Source organism: Balaenoptera ricei, chromosome 16 (assembly GCF_028023285.1).
Source record: "Balaenoptera ricei isolate mBalRic1 chromosome 16, mBalRic1.hap2, whole genome shotgun sequence".
Lineage (NCBI taxonomy): Eukaryota > Metazoa > Chordata > Mammalia > Artiodactyla > Balaenopteridae > Balaenoptera > Balaenoptera ricei.
Window position 1 is genome coordinate 44885302 of NC_082654.1, and position 23170 is coordinate 44908471.

At 37.9% G+C, this 23170-nt stretch overlaps 1 long non-coding RNA gene across 1 annotated transcript; it reads left to right on the forward strand.

Annotated features, from left to right (window-relative positions):
* The first annotated feature begins 1373 nt into the window (after window positions 1–1373).
* LOC132350725 (uncharacterized) lies at window positions 1374–22844 on the forward strand. The gene is made up of 3 exons (XR_009497995.1): window positions 1374–1439; window positions 12370–12492; window positions 22779–22844. It is a non-coding gene; the product is annotated as an uncharacterized LOC132350725 (long non-coding RNA).
* The last annotated feature ends 326 nt before the right edge of the window (window positions 22845–23170 follow it).

Sequence of the window (23170 nt, forward strand, 5' to 3'; positions counted from 1 at the left end):
TATGTAAAAATCACATGACACAGTGTCAGAAACAGCAGACACTTCATGTTAAAAAATTATTATTTTCAACAGCAGATTCTGGCACTGTCCTCTTGATCAAACTGATCCTGAAGCATCCTAAACAAAGATATATTGGGAGGTAATTGATTTATATTAGATTGTAAGCTACTTAGGTTGGATATGTTTCTGCTCCTATATTCTGACATCTGTTAGATTGAATTTGTCCATTTCATAGACCCTTTCTGTTGCCCATAATGGTTAGTAGAGAGGTCATTTTGGTGTCATAGTCATATATTTGACTCTCCTTCAGAACCATTCCAAATAGCAATAATCTGTAGGGCTGAAATGAGAAAGGAAGATGGTACCAACTTACCATCTCTTTCCATCCAAGTTTCCTAATAATTCCATTGAAATATGAGAAATGATTCAGAAACATTCATTAAGAACTCACTTCTGGGGCTTCCCTGGTGGTGCAGTGGTTAAGAATCCGCCTGCCAATTCAGGGGACATGGGTTTGATCCCTGGTCCGGGAAGATCCCACATGCTGCGGAGCAACTAAGACCATGCGCCACAACTACTGAGCCTGCGTGCCACAACTACTGAAGCCTGCGCACCTAGAGCCCATGCTCCACAACAAGAGAAGCCACCACAATGAGAAGCCTGCGCACCACAACGAAGAGTAGCCCCTGCTCACCCCCAACTAGAGAAAGCCCTGCCCAGCAACGAAGACCCAATGCAGCCAAAAATAAAGAAATAAAGAAATAAAAAATTCACTTCTGTGTGAAACAAAGAACTGAAGTGATTACCTAGCCAAAACAATCTTGGCCACAGATGATCCTTTTTCTCCTACTCTCCCCCACCTCTATTTCTTTTGTGATACCCGTTAGTAAACTCATACATTTTTTTCTCCTTCCTTCTTATGTTCTCTGATGTTCTTTGTCTTTCTTCTCCATTTGGTCTACTTTCCTCCTCAATAATTAGGCATATATATGTGGGAAAAATCATAGGCATTGAAGTCAGCAAAATGTGGATTCAAACTATGTCTCATCGTTTCACAGCTGTGTGATCATGAGAAGCTTGCTTAACTTCTCTGATTTTTAGCCTCTGCCTTTCAAAATGAAGATAACAATTCTTATATCATAGGTTTTTGTGAGAGTTTGATGATGATACTTTTTATGTACCTCACTATTATTTGGGCTATAATAACTGTTTAATAAGTGGTATTAATTGTTGTTATTTTTACCATTAAGCATAAGTTAATGCTGTGCTTCCCAAGCATTCATTCTCCTTTCTTCCTAATATTGTATTATTTGAAACTCTACTATTGCTCACTACTTTGTATTCTCCAGAGATGATGATAATAAAGAGAAAAAACCAGAAGAAAAAGAAAAAAAAAGGAAGAAAAGCAGGAGAAGGAGGAAAAAGAAGAGAAGGAGGAGGTAAAGGAGGAGGAAGAGGAGGAAGAGGAGGGAAGAAGAAGGTGGTGAGGGTGGTAGCTGTACTAACAAAATGAGAGGTGATTCTTTACATTATGAATTTAATTTCTGTGAGGAAATAGGTATTGCCTTAATAAAGGGAGTCATATTATGCAAATTTACAGTATATTATATCATAACTCACATATCATAAAATGGTTATTGATCATATATCATAATACATAACTCACATATCATGAAATGGTTACGAATGTGGGCTCCAAAAAAAAGAACCAGATCTAGGTTGAAATCATAGATTCAACATTTTTCTATCAGTCTTCTAAATTGACAACAAACTTTCTGAGCCTTAATTTACTTGCTTTAATATTGGAATAATGAACCACATACTTCACAGTGTGTGACGATTAGTTATATGTGTCAACTTGGCTAGGCTATAGTACCCAGATATTTAGTCTGACATTATTTTAGATTTTACAGTGAATGTATGTTTTAGATGAAATTAACATTTAAATCAGCAGACTTTGTGCAAAGCAGGTTACATTCCAAAATTTGGATGGGCCTCGTTGAATCAGCTGAAAGCCTCAATAGAAAAAGACTGACCTCCCAGGAAGAAGAGGGAATTTTTTCCAGCAGGCTGTCTTTGGACTCAACTGCAACTCCTCCCTGGGTCTCTAGCCTACCAGTTTACCCTGCAGATTTTGGACTTGCCAAACCTCCACAATCCTGTAAGCCAATTCCTTAAAGTAAATCTTTCTCTCTTTCTCAATCTCTCTCTCACTTTCTCTCTCTCTCTATAGATCCCGTTGGTTCTGTTTCTCTGGAGAACCCTGACTAATACATAGTGTTACTGTGAGGATTTAATAAAACGATGCACAAAAACTGGCTAGCACATAGTAAGTGATCAGTAAGTAGACCTGTAAGTACAACCATTGTAGTTGTAATTAATATTTAGACTTTACTATTTTCTGGTACGTGATATAATTTGGCAAGTTGGTTTGGAGGTGGGATTGGAGAGTGAAGAACCTTTAGACCTGAGTGAGATCTGACTCTGTGGCATGCTCTGTACTGAGCATTATCATCTAGATTATGTATTGTATTCCTCTCCATAACCCTACTGCAGACACTATTATTTTACAGAGAAGGAAGCTAAGATCCAGAAAGATTAAGATTATTTTCAGGGTCAACAAAGGTAACTACTAGTAAATCTAGCCTACTAAATCCAGTCAATCTGACCCCAGGACCTACACTCTTAAATTGCACTCTACATTTTTTCAAAATAAAAATACTTGAACAAAGTTCAAGTCAAAAAGTAAAAAATGGATTAACTTCTGCTTTAATTGTAATGTGGCCATGAGTTTAGCCTCAAAAAGACTCCAGGGACGATATCAGAAGCATTCGCAAAAGCCATGAGGGACCAAACTGCCCATCCCTAAAGGCGCAAGTACAGAAACAGAGGTTTAGGCAGTCACCCTAAAGGTGGGGTCAGGACTTCTCTGATGCTCTCCTGACCTCACTCTCTCACCCCACCCTCAGGAGGAGTTCACTTTGAACTGGACCATTATCCTTGGATTTGTGTTTGTTCAAAGGAGTTAAATATCATGTCCACAAATACCTTCTTTTTTGTTCTCTTTGGCTGCAGGAAAATAAGTGGAAATCTCTCAATCTCAGTTCAAGGGGCAGAGGGAAGGGAAATGGACGAGATTATTGAAAACTTATGAAGATTGAAATCATCCCATGTCTAAATAGACAGCTGCTACTCAGCTTCAATCAATTGTTTTAATGCAAACAAGCAGGGCTAGTTTCCCAAATATTCAGAATTTTCAAGAGAAGCCAGAAATATGAAAATTTATGAGAAATACCTGAGCTTTTAAGTATGGGAATGAGTAGTAATTAAAAAAATACGTTGAGAGGGCCAACACTTTTGAACAAATTATATCTGTAGGAGCGTTTTGACATAGGGAACCCCAATTTACAAAAAATGTAATTAACAAAAGGATGAGACAAAAGCACCCTATTTCACTTCAAAAATGAATCACAGATTAATTCTCAGAACATATTTGTGTTTTGATTTAATGGAGACTAAAGAGAAAAAGATCTATTCACTATTTATCATCAATTTTTCTAGTTCCCAGTCAAAAGTTAGTAATTTTCTCCTTTTCAAAGTGCCTGTTGGCCTGATCACTACAGCTCTAAACAAACAAACAATTGATTCAATTACCTGGAAAATTCATAGTAAGGCATTTATATGGCATTCAGGGCACTGCAGTGGCATTTTTATTTCAAAATAGGTAAATGAATGTATTGGTAAACCAGATAAAGACTGTTCACATTTATCAGGCAAAACCATAAAGGCAATATGCAAATACCTCAACATTTCTTTTTTTAAATCAAATGTAGCATTTCAGTTAGCTAATCTACGAAAACACCTTTTGATTAGCAGAGGAGTCTGGCTGTGAAGGTTCAAAGCAAAGCAAAACTCTTATCCAATCATTATGATGTAACCCCACTTTATCTTATTTAATTACAACCAAATAGTCACTGAAAATCAAAAACAGGGGAAATCTGTTATTTTTTTTCCTTGAATAATGTAAAGGTTTGATTTTAAATTAAAATATATGTATATTTTATATATGTATATATAATTCCATGCATACTACATCATTAGCCAATGACTGCTAACCCTGTGATAATTTTAGACTTTTAGTGATTATGTTCTACCAGCAAACACAGAGCTGAGCCTGATCAAATTAAAAGAAGCCAGTCTTTCACATCAGCACATTGTGATTCCTGCGCCAGCCAGTAAGCATTTGAGTGATGTTCTCTTTCCAACGCAAATAGCAGAAATCCTGAATCTTGTTCCTTGTGAGTATAAGAGATAAAACAATTCAATGCAAAATGTTTTAAAAATTGCATGTTGCCAAAACTCTATCCCTTAGCTAATCTTCAAGAGGATATTTTGCCCCATTGCAATATTTATGACATTGGCCTTGAGAAATAATTGCACTCTCCATAAAGGCCTATACTGAAAAAAGTCTGATTTGGGAAATAAGTTGGTTTTTATAATTTTGTTGTTTTGTTTTAGATAACTCTCAGATGACAGTGTTAGTGCAAGTTCGTATGCCTGACACAGTGAGGCCAAACACACCAAAACATCAGAGTTTGGAGCAGAGAAAGGTTTATTGCAGGGCCATGCAAGGAGACAGGTGGCTTGTGCCCCAAAATACATTTTTAAAGGCCAGGTGAGGGAGGGGGTTGCAGGGTACATGATCAGCTCCTGCACAATTCTCTGGTTGATGGTGAGGTAACAGAGTGATGTCACAGGGGTTAACTTTATCAATCCTCAGGCACCAAGAAGGTCTCGGGGCTATGTGCTCATGATCATCAAGTAGTTAATTTCTTCCATTTGGTGGGTGTTTTCACATCTGTAAAACAACTCAGGAATGTGCATTAGATGCTGTTATTTAGGTACTTCAGAGAGGAGCTAAAGCTAAAGGGTATGGGGGAAGGGTCTGCCCCAGGAAGGCCCCATAGGGTCCTGCTTGGTTACAATAGAATATCAATCAATGATGAAAGAGCCCCAGGAGTTTCTCTGTCCAGTCATGTACCGTACAGAAGTGTACCATGCAAAACTTGGGTGCCCTAAACACACATTGATCTGCCTTGGATGAAAACCTTGTCCATTCATTTTATTATTTTTATTGTGCTGAAATGTAATAATTCATGAGGAACTAGATGAAGATCATGGTAAACACTGGAAAATCAAACAAGGATGTTTTTTCAAATGATGTGTTTTAGAGATTGATTAACCAGATGGACAGCCAGAAGAATACCAAATGTCATGAGCAAGAAGTGATTTTGGTTAGTGCTTTCCTGGGATGTAATAAAAATGCATTACTCGAGACTACAGACAAAGGTTCTAGTGAAATTTAATGAAAAAGCAGGAGGTAGGTAGCTAATGCACAGCTAATAGAAAAGAGGTTTTCCCCAAAATGGAAAAATTTGCTCTATCTGGGTATTTTTCAATAGTTGAGGCCAGCAAACCCTAGCTGGCCATGAAATGACAACATATGTACTTAAAGTTACATTTAATTGCAGAGCTTTTGTACTTCCCATCACCAAATGACAAGTTCAATTGATTTTTTTCATTGAACTGACTAGCTGTTGGACAGTTGTCTTAAATTGACTGGTAATTCAACCTATGTCTACATAACACTAAAATAACAGATCAAATGAGCGGAAAAAAATAACAAGCAGATTGGCTTCACACAAATTTAGCTGATTGATAGAAGTTTCCACATTTTAACCCACCATTTCTGTGTTAGAGATAAATAGCCTCAGCTTAGCAGCAATTGTGTCAAACCCCAAAACCTACACACAGAGAACACCTGACCTTGTCCTCCACTGAACTTCAGCTTTTCCATTTTTGCCTTTGGGGAATAAAATATTATTACATTTGCCTCCTTCATACTAAGCAATGAGCTTGGCCAGTGCAAGGCAAAATAATGAGATAAAGTCTGCTTTGGAGATTGCTCCAAATCCCCTAATCAGCGCTTTTTGCTTTTTGATAAAATTTCTACCATTCTCACAGTCTCCCAACATTCTATGGATAATCTGTGCCTTTCTGTGCCACACCATTCTCAAGCCTGTCTCTCTCAAGAGCACTTAACTTCCCAAATTCTCCTCCATGTGTCAAATTTAGTGCTTTACTGATAGGTTTTGATAATGTATTCAGTAGTAAACTACTTGATGATTAAGAAGCTAAGGGCTGTTAACAGGTTACATCCCATGTAACAATTGCAAACCTTAGGATACTGTGGCACAGAATACTGACCAGTGAGGAAACTCTCAGAACTCCTGTTAAGGTGAGGGAGGCAAAGGATTTAGAAAACCCTGGATTCTTTCAGTGCTTCTGAAACAGCAGGATGTAGGGTATTAGCACATGTGAGGCTGATTCTGAAGACCTTGCTTACTTCACATGTAAGAAGTTACAAATGTCACTCCAAGGATAGAATTCTGCAGTTTTTCAGACTTAAGAGGCCCATGCCTACTACCTATCTCCAGGGATTCTAACTCACTGTATCTAGGCTAGACCCAGGCACCTTTATTTCTTGAAAGCCACATAGGTAAGTTTGAGACACACCAAACTTGAATGCCAAGTGACTACATTCTTGTTGTTAGATGATTACCCAGAACCTCGAAAAGATGGTGCTAAGTGAAAGAAGCCAGTCACAAAAGACCACATATTATATGATTCCATTTATATGAAATGTCTAGAATGCACAAATCTATAAAGACAGACAATAGATTGTGTTACTAGGGCTGAAGAGGAGCAGGGAATGGGGAATAGGGTGGTGATAGCTAAATGGTATGGGGTTTCTTTTTGAGGTGATAAAAACTGACTGTGGTAATGTTTGCCCATATCTGTGAATATACTAAAAACCATTGACTGGGACATGTTAAATGGGTGAATTTTAGGGAAATTAATTATATTTCAATAAAATTGTTATAAAAATTTTATATGATATGCAGTGAAACCTGTATCTCTCCACAATTATGTGAGGAAAGTACATCATTCTGTGTCACTCTTTTTGGGCCTGAAAACTTACAGAGTTTCAGCACCAAAAATGCTGTCAGGTTTTTAAATCTGGATTTTATTTTTCTTCTAACACTCACCATTGATGACCTAGTGATTGAAATCCTATGGAGGTTCTACTCCATTACTGAAATGAAGTGACAGTCCTCAAAAAAGCATCAGTGCCAAGCTGTAGATGGCAGAGTCGATATCTTTTTTGATGATAATACACGGTTCGTTTTTTATGTGTATAGATGGTTATTTAATTAAGAGAGCACATTATTTCTGTCAGGGAAAAATTGCTCTCCTGGCCACCCACCAAATGTTAACAAGAGCACTCTGTCATCCACTGATCAAAGCCAACACAAAAATCTGTCAGCCTTGAGAGAGAAGTCGCCACTCTCACTCAGGCAGAACTCAGTTTTTACTCTCTATAGCCATAGTCCATTCAACAATGCTTGAAGCAATAAAGAGACCAATGAGAAAATGTGTCAACCTCTAAATATGTTTTTTTTAAAAGTTTTAGTACAGGTTTTGCATGTATAAATGAGATACATAAATAACGGAACATATAAAAAATTTATATTTATTTTGATGACTATTATTCATTAAAATTGAGACAGTTTTAAAATCGTGTTTTGAGATGCTCCTAATGATTCCTGATTTAAATATTTTTGACATGGATGGTATAAACTAATAGCTATTAAATACATAAATGCCAATTAGTTCTTATGTTAATTTATTGAGATATGAATATTTATTAAGATTTAAGATTGTATCAATACCCAGTAAATCTTGAGATGTGAAATCAGAACATATTTTAATCATTTTGTCAACACTAAGCTTTCCTTTACTAAGATTCCATACACTTATTTTTCTTGGAAGAAAACTTAATCAAATCTTTCATTTTCTAGATAGGAAAATGAAGGCTAGAGACATGAAGTTACTTGCTCAATACCACACAATCAGGAAGTGGCAATGCTGGGGCCAGATCCAGAATTATAGGGTGGAAATCTCACCTAGAGATACAGGTCTGATTCAGACCCTAAGGCACCACTCACAGCCTAATCTGGCTTATAAATACCTTGTATTAGTCACCTTGGGCTGACATAAAAAACATCATAGACTGAGTAGCTTAAACAACAGAAATTTATTTCTCACAGTTTTGGAGACTGGAAAATCCAAGATCAAGGTGTTGGTTGATTGGGTTACTGCTGAGGAACCTCTCTTCCCGGCTTGTAGACAGTGCCTTCTCGCTATGTCCTCATAGTACACACACACACACACACACACACACACACAGAAATTATAAGGCCACTAATCCTATGGATTGGGACCTCATCCTTATGATCTTATTTAACTAAAATTAGTTCCTGGGCTTCCCTGGTGGCGCAGTGGTTGAGAATCTGCCTGCCAATGCAGGGGACACGGGTTCGAGCCCTGGTCTGGGAAGATCCCACATGCCGCGGAGCGACTAAGCCCGTGAGCCACAACCACTGAACCTGCGCGTCTGGAGCCTGTGCTCCGCAACAAGAGAGGCCGCGACGGTGAGAGGCCCGCGCACCGCGATGAAGAGTGGCCCCCACTTGCCGCAACTGGAGAAAGCCCTGGCACAGAAACGAAGACCCAACACAGCCAAAAATAAATAATAAATAAATAATAAATAAATTAAAAAAAAAAAAAAAAACTGATGAAAATTTATTAAAAAAAAAAAATAAATAAATAAATAAATAAAATTAGTTCCTAAAAGCCCTATCTCGAAATACAATCACATTAGGTGTTAGGGCTTCAACTTACGAATTTTGAGGTGACGCAATTCAGTTCATAGTATACATCAAACTCAAGCATTATGGTTCAAGGAATCAAGTAACAATGGCCAGACTGTCATAATGCCTCCAAACTTATTGGGTCCAATAAGGCAAGAATAGTACTTCCTTTTCTACCTACCCTCAAGTTTCAACAATTCACCAATTCAACAAATATTTAGTACCTACTATGGCACTAGGAATACAAAATGAATAAGTGCACTTCTGGTTCAGCCTCACTAGTTATCAAGAAAAGCATTAATAATTGCAATTCCTTAATCATCAAATTAACCATCAAATTTGTGAAACAAATGGTATTCTGAACACAGTGAACCAAACACTCTTCATAAATTCCTGGTAGTTTATAAATGAACATAAACTGTCAACACTTATTTATCAATTACTATGTGAAAAGCCCATTTAAACTTTTAGTATATATGATTCATTTACAGTATGAGATATGTTTATTCCTCAGCTGAGGGAAATAAGACAGAGATGAGAGAGGACCTGTCTAAGGCTGAACAGTGTTCATCGTGCCATGTCTCAAAACTTTATGACCTTCCCCCATTGTCTGTTTATTCTCAACCCAATAGGAACAGCAACAAAAAAATTCTTAAACTCATAAAATTTAAGTTTATAATAAAAATGAACAATTTCTCCTGCAAGCTGTGATCCTCCAGTTGGCTGGGTAGGGAAGCATACGCTCTGCAGACCCAATTGTACAGTCCAATCTGGCTTTATTTGTGACAAAGTGAATTCTGCATTTTAATTTCTACCTGTCTGCAAGGCATTTGGGCTAGGTCTCCTAAATCATACACTTGGCCTTCTTTCTCTTTTTCCACCCTTTCCATTGCCTCCTGTATGGTTTCTGCAGCCATGGTGGATGTTCTCTTCCATTTCTATTCTCACCAAATGACAAGGCTCCTCTAAAAGAATATATGACCTGACACAGAGTCAAATTAATGGACGTGGTTTGGGACTGGTAAAGATTAGCAGAGTCCTATACAGTTCGAAAATCTGTCTACTTTCATTTCTTAAAATGTCCATATACTCACAATTTGACAGTAATATTCTTAGACAGGTGTTTTCATATACAGATTATCAACCATTCCTATCTTTTTTATTAAAATAAGCCTAACTGGAACCTTTGAATATAAGTAGAGATGTGAAAAAAATTTATAAAACCCAGTTTTTCCCCAAGTATTCCTTTACTCAAAATGTCCTTCTAATTTGCATTGACTTGCTTAATCTAATTAGTGACATGGCACAATGGCTTTGAATTTTGTATCATATTACCTGCTGACCCTCTATAAAATGCTTTGCATTAATGAGATGTATTGTAACTGGATTTTTCCACATTTCTTTTGACTAAGAATGATTATATATTCTTCACCCTCAGCTAGGGTTTTGTGATCCTAAATAGAATGTTATCTATTTAGGATCACAGAAGATGTGATCCTACCATTGCCCTATATCCTTCCCATTAAAAATATTGATATTCTTGGCAAGGCATGTTTCAACTAAGGAATGATTTAATTAGCATCTGGAAATATTCATTTTACATATGCGTGAGGGGAAAGAAACACATTAACTGGAAAAAAAAATGCATTGTCCCCTGTAAGGATATTGATCTGACCATATGGATGGAATTTCACTACTATACTTGACTAGCAGGTATCTCTGGCTTGGCCCCCTAGGGTCAATTTTCCACTATAATTTTAAACATTTGAAAGTTATATTCATTAACTAAGTTGCAAAATTATTCTTTTCTTGCATCAAAAATTGATTCTTACAATTGCTTTCCATTTTAGCACAAATAAATAATTTATTGTTAGCTTCCTTTATGAGACAGCAGGAAATATGCTTACCTCTTCAATATCGTTTTAATTTAAAAAAGGACTGGAATCCACCAGGAATATTTAGTCACATCAGGAGGGAGGGAAATTTGACTAACTTGTTATTTTCTTATGAAAGTGTTGACAAGGAGAATTTTTTAAATAGGTTCTGATCTCTGTTAAATCTCTCTCCCTAGAGAGAATGCCAATATTTGATTGAAGTGACAAGGAAAACATCCTCTACTTATACTTTCCATGCATGATTTGGGTAGAAAGGCACACAAATAAAGGAGAAACTCATATTTTGTAAACTCTAGAAATTCTATTGTGATCAATTCCATAGTGTCATGTGCAAAGGGACTCTACTATGTTAATTATTGAAGGAAATAAAATCAACATCATCACTATTACTAATGATCTTTCACGCTATGCTTGTTATAGGATTCTTTTAAAGCAATGATTAAAGAATTGGGAAACCTGTTCTCTCTTTAATAACAAGGTATTTTAAAAAATTATTTATTTAATATGGACCTTGAAGATTACCTTTCTGTCCACCCATTCCATAGTTATATAGATGAGGAAACAAGATCCAGGGAGAGTATGTCACTCAGGGTTCAGTGAGAGAAACAGAACCAGTTGATTGTGGGGTTGATTGTGACCCCGCCCCCTAAATAAAAAAGAAGATAAAGTCCTAACCCCCAGTATTTGTGAATGAGACCTTATTTGGAAGGCCTTTGTAGACGTAATTAGAAGATCTGGAGTTGAGATCATCCTGGATTATCCAGGATATATTTAGGTATATCCTAAATCCAATGGCAAATGTCCACATAAGAGACACACAGAGGAGAGACAAACAGAGAGAAGAGTAGAAGGCCATGAGAAGATGGAGGCAGCTCCAAGCCAAGGAATACCAGAAGTCATCAGAATCTAGAAAAGTCAAGGAAGGACTCTCCACTAGAGACTTTGGCGGGAGCATGGCCTTACCAAAATCCTTATTTCTGATCCCTGGCCTCCAGAATTTTGAAAGAATAAATTTGTGTCATTTTAAGCCAGTGAATTTGCAATAATTTGTTATAGCAGCCCTAGAAAATGAAAACACTGTAGACCATCAGGAAAAACAGGCTTGATCTCTTGGGCATGAGCTCAGGATGTAGTCTACAGGTTGAATTTCTTCTTCCAGGAAATCTCAATTCTGCCTTTAAGGTCTTTTAACTGACTGAATCAGGCCCAGCCAGATTATCTAGGATAAACTCCTTCACTCACAGTCAACTGATTATGAACGTTAATCATATTTACAAAATACCTTCACAGCAACTCCTAGATTAGTCTTTGACTGAATTCCTGGGAATTATAGCCCAGCCAAGTTGACACATAAAGCTGACCATCACAGAGGATATGTGACTCATTCATGTCACAAAATTAGTAACAGTATTCTAATGTTCAACCTAGCCAAATATTAAAATAGTTCTTAATTCAGCCAGCCTGCATGGACAAAAGGTAGATACCAGTTAACATTTATTTGTATGTATGGAAGATGAAGAAAATAATAAATAGAGGCTCTCATCCAAGTCAACCTTATAAAACATGGCACCAAGAATAGAAGAAAGCCAAGAATTTCAGCTGTAGATGAACTGGGATGAGAAAAGTCCCCCAAGGTTCGTGTTTGTATAGTAATCGATGCTGACTGTCCAGCTAACTAAAAAGCCTTCTTTTTCTTGAAGGAATTATTCATGTGTTGAAGGAAAAATGAATTGCCCTAGAAAATACAGGGACTTCTGATAGCCTGTGATGGAAAATGGAAAAAAGAAGTTTGGAGTACAAGGGCCAGAACAAAGACAAAAATGGTAAATTTGATTAAGTGGTTATTGTGTTTATACCTTGTAACTCATTGTCTATATAGCATCAATAAATTATATGGTTCTTGTTAATGTGAGAGGAGTTTGGATAAATTTGAAGTTTGTATCAAGCTGGGTCCTACTTCAAAGTAAGCCCAGGACAAAAATAGAGTCTGCCACAGGAGCTCTGCTACACTGGGTTTTGACCGAGACGAACTTACCTACATTACCTAACCTTCCCCTCAGCTTGATTATACTTGAGACTGATTCTTCCTATTACATCCTTATCTCCTTTTTCTTAGGGCATTTACTTTAGAAAACTTGCAGTTGTAAATTCTTTCTCTGGCTCCTTTCAGATGTAATTCTTCTCCTAGTCTCTTGCCAGCTTTAAACCCAGGAATGACTTTCTCAAGGGCCTAGAAGCCATCCCATTGATATGTGGGAGGGTAGGATCCTAACTTTGTAAGCACCAATTAACAAAGATAGATGGCTGAATCACAACAACCGACCTCCCACCAAGCCTGCAGTACTTTTCCACTGGCTCACCCTAGTGCTTAAAAGCTCTCCCACCTTTTGTTTCAGTGGTGTTGAACTCACTCTCTCTCCCCCACTGCAGCAGTATTGAAAAGAGCCTTCCTTGCCCGTTCAACTCTGTTCAGCACATTTTTTCTTCGACAGTTTACATAAATCAGAGCTTTCCAAACATGTGCAGAGGCATGAAGGATGCTGCACATGAATCAGTGATAGAATGAAATATTGATACTCTCAGCATTCAGGACAGCTAGATGAGCCAATGTACCCAGAGTCTCAGGCTAGTAACCACCAGGTACAAGGAGCCTCTTCAAGTTACCTCTATCCATTTACATCTATACCATTCTTTATGTGACCTCTTAAAAGAAAGATCATTGCCATGGATGATAGAAAACACTAAATTCCTTATTTAATATATATTTCTAAAATGTTTCCAATGCACAATTATTGCACTGAAATCTAAAGGAGTTTTGAAGAAGCAGGGGAGGAGAGGCAAAACTAAAGTGCCCATAAGGAGCTTGAAATATAATATCAAATAATAAAAATAACAAAAGGGACACTTCAAAGAACATAAGAACAAGTTACACAACAGTACATGGATCAAAAGAAAATGTATACATTGAATTGATGAATATAAAATGACATCAAGTAAAGAAAATGTAGTAATATATGGAACAAGTGAGGGCAAGATTTAGTAAAGGAGAAAAGTTGGGTGAGTTGTGGACTGTGCTGTTCTGGGAAAGCTTCATAAAGAATGTGAGCTCTCTAAATCTGATCCGTGCTGTGCAGTGAAAAATAAAATAAACCAACAAAACTTCATTTGTGCCTGAGGGGCAAGCAGGGCAGGTTACTGAGTGCTTTTGTGGTGATTGCGAGGAGGAGCCGTGGAGTCTTTAAAGAACTTGCTTCATCATCGGTGAAGGGCTGGTCCTACCTGCAAAAGTGTTTGTCTGGTATATGATGCTTCTTAACTTGTCCAGCCCCGAAAACCTTCCCTGAAATACTTTCTTCCTGCTCTGCTCTGTAGTCTGCAGGCTGAGCTTTTCTAAACATTTCCTATTTCTCAACTTGAAGGAAATTGGGGTTAACCTGTATTTCCAACCTTCTGACCATTGTTATCCATCTTCTGGCCTGAATTCTGAAGACACTAGTGACATTTTCTAAGTGATAAAAGAACCCTACCACTTCCACTCACCTTCTGGCCGTTCATGACAATGTCAGTTCTTTTAGGGACTAAATACCTCCTCTGGACCCTTTGTTCTATAATCAAGCCAATTGTTTGAACCTGGAAGACTCACAAAAGACCACTGAAGCACTGAACCTGAGAAATATTCTGGCACAACCTGCCTATCTGGCAGCCCCTGACTCTCTTTTGTTTATTCATTCAGCAACCACATGCATTTAGGCCTTGCTGTGAGCCAGAAACAGTTCTCAGTTTGGGGTATAGTTATGAAAACATCTGCTTTTTGGAGTTGAAAATCAATTGGGGAGAACAAAAATATACATGTAAGTGCTGCAAGGAGAAGCATGGGCTGCTGTGAAAAGGAGGCGGTGGCCAAACCTGGTCTGAAGGATCAGAAAGGCTTCTCAGAAGAAGTGACATGTCAGCAGTTAAGGCTTGAAGGATGAGGAGAAATTGGCTGGGTGACTGTCTTCTTGCCCTCAGGTGTCCAGTCCCTTCATTTTCCTGGCTCCAAAGAACACCACTATTTTGTTGCCTCAGCCTAGCTTTCTTTTGGCAGGAAATACTGCAATTCCCCTGGTTCCTCCAAGTCCACACCCCAAAATGAAAAAGTAAGTCCCTGGTCCACATTGTCTTGCGACCTTTGTAAAGAGCACTCGGAGATTAACATTCTGAGCCCACCACTAACAAATTTCGTGAGCAATGGAACTCCATATTCCTCAACTATAAATGGGATAGTGCATGGCTGTCTGACAGCTTCACGGAAAAAAAAAGTGAATAAAACAGTATTGTTATAGTTGTTACATTTTTTTTTAACAATTTTATTGGTGTATAATTGCTTTACAATGGTGTGTTAATTTCTGCTTTATAACAAAGTGAATCAGCTATACATATACATATATCCCCATATCTCCTCCCTCTTGTGTCTCCCTCCCACCCTCCCTATCTCACCCCTCTAGGTGGACACAAAGCACGGAGCTGATCTCCCTGTGCTATGTGGCTGCTTCCCACTACCTATCTATTTTACATTTCGTAGTGTATATGTGTCCATGCCACTCTCAATTCGTCCCAGCTTGCCCTTCCCCCTCCTTGTGTCCTCAAGTCCATTCTCTACATCTGCGTCTTTATTCCTGTGCTGCCTCTAGGCTCTTCATAACCTTTTTTTTTTTTTTTTAGATTCCATATATATGTGTTAGCATATGGTATTTGTTTTTTTCTTTCTGACTTCACTCTGTATGACAGACTCTAGGTCCATCCACCTCACTACAAAAATCTCAGTTTTGTTTCTTTTTATGGCTGAGTAATATTCCATTGTATATATGTGCCACATCTTCATTATCTAGTCATCTGTCGATGGACACTTAGGTTACTTTCATATCCTGGCTATTGTAAATAGAGCTGCAATGAACTTTGTGGTACATGACTCTTTTTGACTTATGGTTTTCTCAGGGTATATACCCAGTAATGGGTTTGCTGTGTTGTATGGTAGTTCTAGTTTTAGTTTTTTAAGGAACCTCCATACTGTTCTCCATAGTGGCTGTATCAATTTACATTCCCACCAACAATGTAAGAGGGTTCCCTTTTCTCCACACCCTCTCCAGCATTTATTGTTTGTAGATTTTTTTGATGATGGCCAGTCTGACTAGTGTGAGGTGATACCTCATTGTAGTTTTGAGTTGCATTTCTCTAATGATTAGTGATGTTGAGTGTCCTTTCATGTGTTTGTTGGCAATCTGTATATCTTCTTTGGAGAAATGTCTGTTTAGGTCTTCTGCCCATTTTTGGATTGGGTTGTTTGTTGTTTTGATATTGAGCTGCATGAGCTGCTTGTACATTTTGTAGATTAATCCTTTGTCAGTTCCTTTGTTTGCAAATATTTTCTCCCATTCTGAGGGTTGTTTATGGTTTCCTTTGCTGTGAAAAAGCTTTTAAGTTTCATTAGGTCCCGTTTGTTTATTTTTGGTTTTATTTCCATTTCTCTAGGAGGTGAGTTAAAAAGGATCTTGCTGTGATTTATGTCATAGAGTGTTCTGCCTATGTTTTCCTCTAAGAGTTTTATAGTGTCTGGCCTTACATTTAGGTCTTTAATCCATTTGAGTTTATTTTCGTATACAACATTAGGGAGTGTTCTAATTTCATTCTTTTAGATGTACCTGTCCATTTTTTCCAGAACACTTATTGAAGAGGCTGTCTTTTCTCCATTGTATACTATTGCCTCCTTTATCAAAGATAAGGTGACCATATGTGCATGGGTTTATCTCTGGGCTTTCAATCCTGTTCCATTGATCTATATTTCTGTTTTTGTGCCAGTACCATACTGTCTTGATTACTGTAGCTTTGTAGTATAATCTGAAGCCCAGGAGCTTGATTCCTCCAACTCCATTTTTCTTTCTCAAGATTGCTTTGGCTATTCAGGGTCTTTTGTGTTTCCACACAAACTGTGAAATTTTTTGTTCTAGTTCTGTGAAAAATGCCATTGGTAGTTTGATAGGGATTGCATTGACTCTGAAGATTGCTTTGGGTAGTATAGTCATTTTCACAATGTTGATTCTTCCAATCCAAGAACATGGTATATCTCTCTATCTGTTTCTATCATCTTTAATTTTTCATCGGTGTCTTATATTTTTCTGCATACAGGTCTTTTGTCTCCTTAGGTAGATTTATTCGTAGGTATTTTATTCTTTGTGTTTCAGTAGTAAATGGGATTGTTTCCTTAATTTCTCTTTCAGGTTTTTCATCATTAGTGTATAGGAATGCAAGAGATTTCTGTGCATTAATTTTGTATCCTGCTACTTTACCAAATTCATTGATTAGCTCTAGTAGTTTTCTGGTAGCATCTTTAGGATTCTCTATGTATAGTATCATGTCATCTGCAAACAGTGACAGTTTTACTTCTTCTTTTCCGATTTGGATTCCTTTTATTTCTTTTTCTTCTCTGATTGCTGTGGCTAAAACTTCCAAAACTATGTTGAATAGTAGTGGTGAGAGTGGGTAACCTTGTCTTTTTCCTGATATTAGTGGAAATGGTTTCAGTTTTTCACCACTGAGAATGATGTTGGCTATGGGTTTCTCATATATGACCTTTATTATGTTGAGGAAAGTTCCCTCTATGCCTACTTTCTGGAGGGTTTTGATCATAAATGGGTGTTGAATTTTGTCAAAAGCTTTTTCTGCATCGAGATGATCATATGGTTTTTATCCTTCAGTTTTTAATATGGTTTATCACATTGATTGACGTGCATATATTGAAGAATCCTTGCATTCCTGGGATAAACCCCAGTTGATCATGGTGTATGATACTTTTAATGTGCTGTTGGATTCTTTCTGCTAGAATTTTCTTGAGGATTTTTGCATCTATGTTCATCAGTGATACTGGCCTGTAGTTTTCATTTTTTGTGACATCTTTGTCGGCTTTTGGTATCACAGTGATGGTGGCCTCGTACAATGAGTTTGGGAGTGTTCCTCCCTCTGCTATATTTTGGAAGAGTTTGAGAAGGATAGGTGTTAGCTCTTCTCTAAATGTTTGATAGAATTCACCTGTGAAGCCATCTGGTCCTGGGCTTTTGTTCGTTGGAAGATTTTTAATCACAGTCTCAATTTCAGTGCTTGTTTTTTGTCTGTTTATATTTTCTGTTTCTTCCTGGTTCAGTCTCGGAAGGTTGTGCTTTTCTAAGAATTTGTCAACTTCTTCCAGGTTGTCCATTTTATTGGCATATAGTTGCTTGTAGTAATGTCTCATGATCCTTTGTATTTCTGCAGTGTCAATTGTTACTTCTTTTTTATTTCGAATTCTGTTGATTTGAGTCTTCTCCCTTTTTTTTTGATGAGTCTGGCTAATGGTTTATCAATTTTGTGTATCTTCTCAAAGAAACAGCTTTTAGTTTTATTGATCTTTGCTGTCATTTCCTTCATTTCTTTTTCATTTATTTCTGATCTGATCTTTATGATTTCTTTCCTTCTGCTAACTTTGGGGTGTTTTTGTTCTTCTTTCTCTGATTGCTATAGGTGTAAGGTTAGGTTGTTTATTTGAGATGTTTCTTGTTTCTTGAGGTAGGATTGTATTGCTATAAACTTCCCTCTTAGAACTGCTTTTGCTGCATTCCATAGGTTTCGGTCATCATGTTTTCATTGTCATTTGTCTCTAGGTATTTTTTGATTTTCCTCTTTGATTCTTTCAATGATCTCTTGGTTATTTAGTAGTGTATTGTTTAGCCTCCATGTGTTTGTATTTTTACAGATTTTTTCCTGTAATTGATATCTAGTCTCATAGCATTGTGGCAGGAAAAGATACTTGATACGATTTCAATTTTCTTAAATTTACCATGGCTTGATTTGTGACCTAAGATATGTTCTATCCTGGAGATTGTTCCATGAGCAGTTGAGAAAAGAGTGTATTCTTTTGTTTTTGGATGGAATGTCCTATAAATATACATTAAGTCCATCTTGTTTAAGGTATCATTTAAAGCTTGTGTTTCCTTATTTTTCATTTTGGATGATCTGTCCATTGTTGAAAGTGGGGTATTAAAGTCCCCTACTATTTTTGTGTTACTGTCAATTTCCCCTTTTATGTCTGTTAGCATTTGCCTTATGAATTGAAGTGCTCCTGTTTTGGGTGCTAAATATTTACAATTGTTATATCTTCTTCTTGGAATGATCCCTTCATCATTATGTAGTGTCCTTCTTTGTCTCTTGTAATAGTCTTTATTTTAAAGTCTATTTTGTCTTATATGAGAATTGCTACTCCAGCTTTCTTTTGATTTCCATTTGCATGGAATATCTTTTTCCATCCCCTCACTTTCAGTCTGTACGTGACCCTAGGTCTGAAGTGGGTCTCTTGTATACAGCACATATACAGATCTTGTTTTATATCCATTCAGCCAATCTATGTATTTTGGTTGGAGCACTTATTCCATTTACATTTAAGGTAATTATCGATATGGATATTCTTGTTACCATTTTCTTAATTTTGGGGGGTTTGTTATTGTAGGTCTTTTCCTTCTCTTGTATTTCCTGCCTAGAGAAGCTTCTTTAGCATTTGTTGTAAAGTTAGTGTGGTGGTGCTGAATTCTCTTAGCTTTTGCTTGTCAATAAAGGTTTTAATTTCTCTTTTGAATCTGAGTGATATCCTTGCTGGGTAGAGTAATCGTGGTTGTAGGTTTTTCCCTTTCATCACTTTAAATATGTCCTGCCACTCCCTTCTGGCTTGCAGAGTTTCTGCTGAAAGATCAGCTGTTAACCTTATGGGGATTCCCTTGTATGTAATTTGTTGCTTTTCCCTTACTGCTTTTAATATTTTTTCTTGGTATTTAATTATTGATAGTTTGATTAATATGTTTCTTAGTGTGTTTCTCTTGGATTTATCCTGTATGGGACTCTCTGTGATTCCTGGACTTGATTGTTTCCTTTCCCATGTTAGGGACGTTTTCAGTTATAATCTCTTCAAATATTTTCTCTCTTCCTTTTTTTTTCTCTTGTTCTTCTGGGACCCCTATAATTTGAATGTTGATGCGTTTAATGTTGTCCCAGAGGTCTCTGAAACTGTCCTCAATTCTCTTCATTGTTTTTTCTTTATTCTGCTCTGTGGTAGTTATTTCCACTATTTTATCTTCCAGGTCACCTACCCATCTCCTGCTTCAGTTATTCTGCTATTGAGTCCTTCTAGATAATTTTTAATTTCACTTATTGTGTTGTTCATCATTGTTTGTTTGCTCCTTAGTTCTTCTACGTCCTTGTTAAACATTTTTTGTATTTTCTCCATTCTATTTCCAAGATTTTGGATCATCTTTACTATCATTACTCTGACTTCTTTTTCAGGTAGACTGCCTATTTCCTCTTCATTTGTTTGGTCTGTTGGGTTTTTACCTTGCTCCTTCCTCTGCTGTTTATTTCTCTGTCTTCTCATTTTGCTTAACTTACTGTGTTTGGGGTCTCCTTTTCACAGACTGTAGTTTCGTAGCCCCTGTTGTTTTTGGTGTCTGCTCTCAGTGGGTGAGGTTGGTTCAGTGGCTTGTGTAGGCTTCCTGGTGGAGGGGACTGGTGCCTGTGTTCTGGTGGGTGGGGCTGGATCTTGTCTTTCTGGTGGGCAGGTCTGTGTCTGGTGGTGTGTCTTGGCATGTCTATGAACTTATTATGATTTTAGGCAGACTCTCTGCTAATGGGTGGGGTTGTGCTCCTGTCTTGCTAGTTCTTTGGCATGGGGCATTCAGCACTGGAGCTTGCTGACCATTGGGTAGAGCTGGGTCTTAGCATTGAGACGGAGATCTCTGGGAGAGCTCTCGCTGATTGACATTACGTGGGGCCGGGAGGTCTCTGGTGGTCCAGTGTCCTGAACTCAGCTCTCCCACCTCAGAGGCTCAGGCCTGACAGCAGGCTGGAGCACCAAGACCCTGTCAGCCACATGCTCAGGAGAAAAGAGAGAAAAAAAAAGAATGAAAAAAGTAAATAAATAAATAAAAATTATTAAAATTAAAAATAAGAAAAAAAAATAATAATAAAAAAATAAGAGAGCAACCAAACCTATAAACAAATCCACCAATAATAACAAACCCTAAAAACTATACTAAGATAAACATAAAAATCAGAAACAAATCTGTCACAGACAGAAAATCCCAAGTCTACAGTTGCTTCCAAATTCCACCGCCTCAATTTTGGGATGATTCGTTGTCTATTCAGGTGTTCCACAGATGCAGAGTACATCAAATTGGTTGTGGGGATTTAATCTGCTTCTCCTGAGGCTGCACAGAGAGATTTCCCTTTCTCTTCTTTGTTCGCACAGCTCCTGGGGTTCAGCTTTGGTTTTGGCCTCACCTCTGAGTGTAGGTCACCCACAGGCATCTGTTCCCACCGCGACAGGACGGGGTTGGAGCAGCAGCTGATTAGGGGGCCCTTGCTCATTCAGGCTGGGGAGAGGGAGGGGTACGGTAGTTATAATTGGAATGCAGGGTGAGCCTGTGGTGGCAAAGGCCAGCATGATGTTGCAACAGCCTGAGGCGTGCCGTGTGTTCTTGTAGGGAAGTTGTCCCTGGATCATGGGACCCTGTCAGTGGCGGGCTGCATAGGCTCCCAGGGGGATATGGATAGTGACCTGTGCTTGCACACAGGATTCTTGGTGACTGCAGCAGCAGCATTAGCGTTTCATGCCTGTCTCTGGTGTCTGAGCTGATAGCCATGGCTTGCACCCATCTCTGCAGCTTGTTTAGGCAGTGCTCTGCCTTCTGTGCGCAACAAGGAAGGAATCCCCTCTCCTTGTGCACCCTGAGACAATGGTCTCTTGCCTCTTAAACAGGTCCAGACTCCTTCCCAGACTCCCTCCTGGCTAGCTGTGGTGCACTAGCCCCCTTTGGGCTGTGTTCACACAGCCAACCCCAGTCCTCTCCCTGGGATTTGACCTCCGAAGCCCAAGCCTCAGCCCCCAGCCCCCAGCTGCCCCGGCAGGTGAGGAGACAAGGCTCTCAGGCTGGTGAGTGCTGATCAGCAATAATCCTCTGTGCAAGAATCTCTCTGCTTTGCCCTCTGCACCCCTGTTGCTATGCTCTCCTCCGTGGCTCTGAAGCTTTCCCCCCACCCATCCCCCGTCTCTGCCAGTGAAGGGTCTTCCTGGTGTGTGGAAACTTTTCCTCCTTCACAGCTCCCTCCCAGAGGTGCAGGTCCCATCCCTATTCTTTTTTCTCGGTTTTTTTCTTTTTTCTTTTGCCCTACCCAGGTAGGTGGGGATTTTCTTGCCTTTTGGGAAGTCCAGGATCTTCTGCCAGTGTTCAGTAGGTGTTCTGTAGGAGTTGTTCCACATGTAGCTGTATTTTTGATGTATTTGTGGGGAGGAAGGTGATCTCCACGTCTTACTCCTTCACCATTTTGAAGGTCCCCCATCTCTTTCTTAAGTTCTACTTCTTCTGATATTAATATGGCCATGTAACCTTTCTTATTTATATATTTTGCAAAATATATCTTTTCCATCCTATACTTTCAACCTATCTGCAATTATATTTAAAGTATATCTCATTCCAAAAAATAAATATATAAAGTATATCTCATTCCAGAACTTCAATTATATGTATGTTTGGTCACTTTATATTATCCTAAGGTCACCAATTCTCCGTGCATTTAAGTTTTGTGTTATCATTCTTTATTCTTCAGATTAGATCGTTTCTATGTATCTGCCCTCAAGTTCACTGTCCCTTTCTCCTACCATCTTCAATTTGCTTTTCAGATAACCAGTTATTTTTATGGCAGATGTTGCAGTTTTGAATAGTTGAAATTCTCTTTTATACTTTTTATGGTTTTTTTCCACTCATTTAGAATAATTTATTTTAAAGTTAAACATAAATATGTTAAAATAGTTGTATTAAACTCCTCTACTAATTCCATTATCTTAGTTTGTTGAGATTTATTTCTCTTGATTTTGCTATACATTAGCTATAAAATGGACACTGACTAACCATAAATCTTTATATTTTTCTAATAAATAACTGCAATCAGTATTATTATATGTGTCAATTAATTATCTGTTGATTAATTTTTAATTACATATATCAATTATAAATGTAATCTATATGACTCATAATTTGTTTTTGCTTTCTTTCAGTGATTTCCTCACTCATATTTCCTCCTGGACTTTTTCACTGGCACAATCCACTAGGAAGGTAAAAGGTGAGAGATGTTATCCATTGTGGGTCAGCCTCTAGGATGGTGGAGAGAGGTGGAAAGTGGATCTGTTGGGCAAACAGAAGGTATTCAGTGCATTAATTACCTATTTTAATAAAACAACTCGTAGTAACAAGGGAAGTAGTTTATTCTTTAGGTCAAATGGCGCTCTGTGTAGAATCAGACTTACCCTTGCAGGTAGAGCTTCTGATTGTATTAGTTCTGTAGTGTTGCATCATCAGTGAATCTGTGATTCTTTTTTTTTTTTTTTAATCAGTCACCAATTTTATACACATCAGTGTATACATGTCAATCCCAATCGCCCAATTCAGC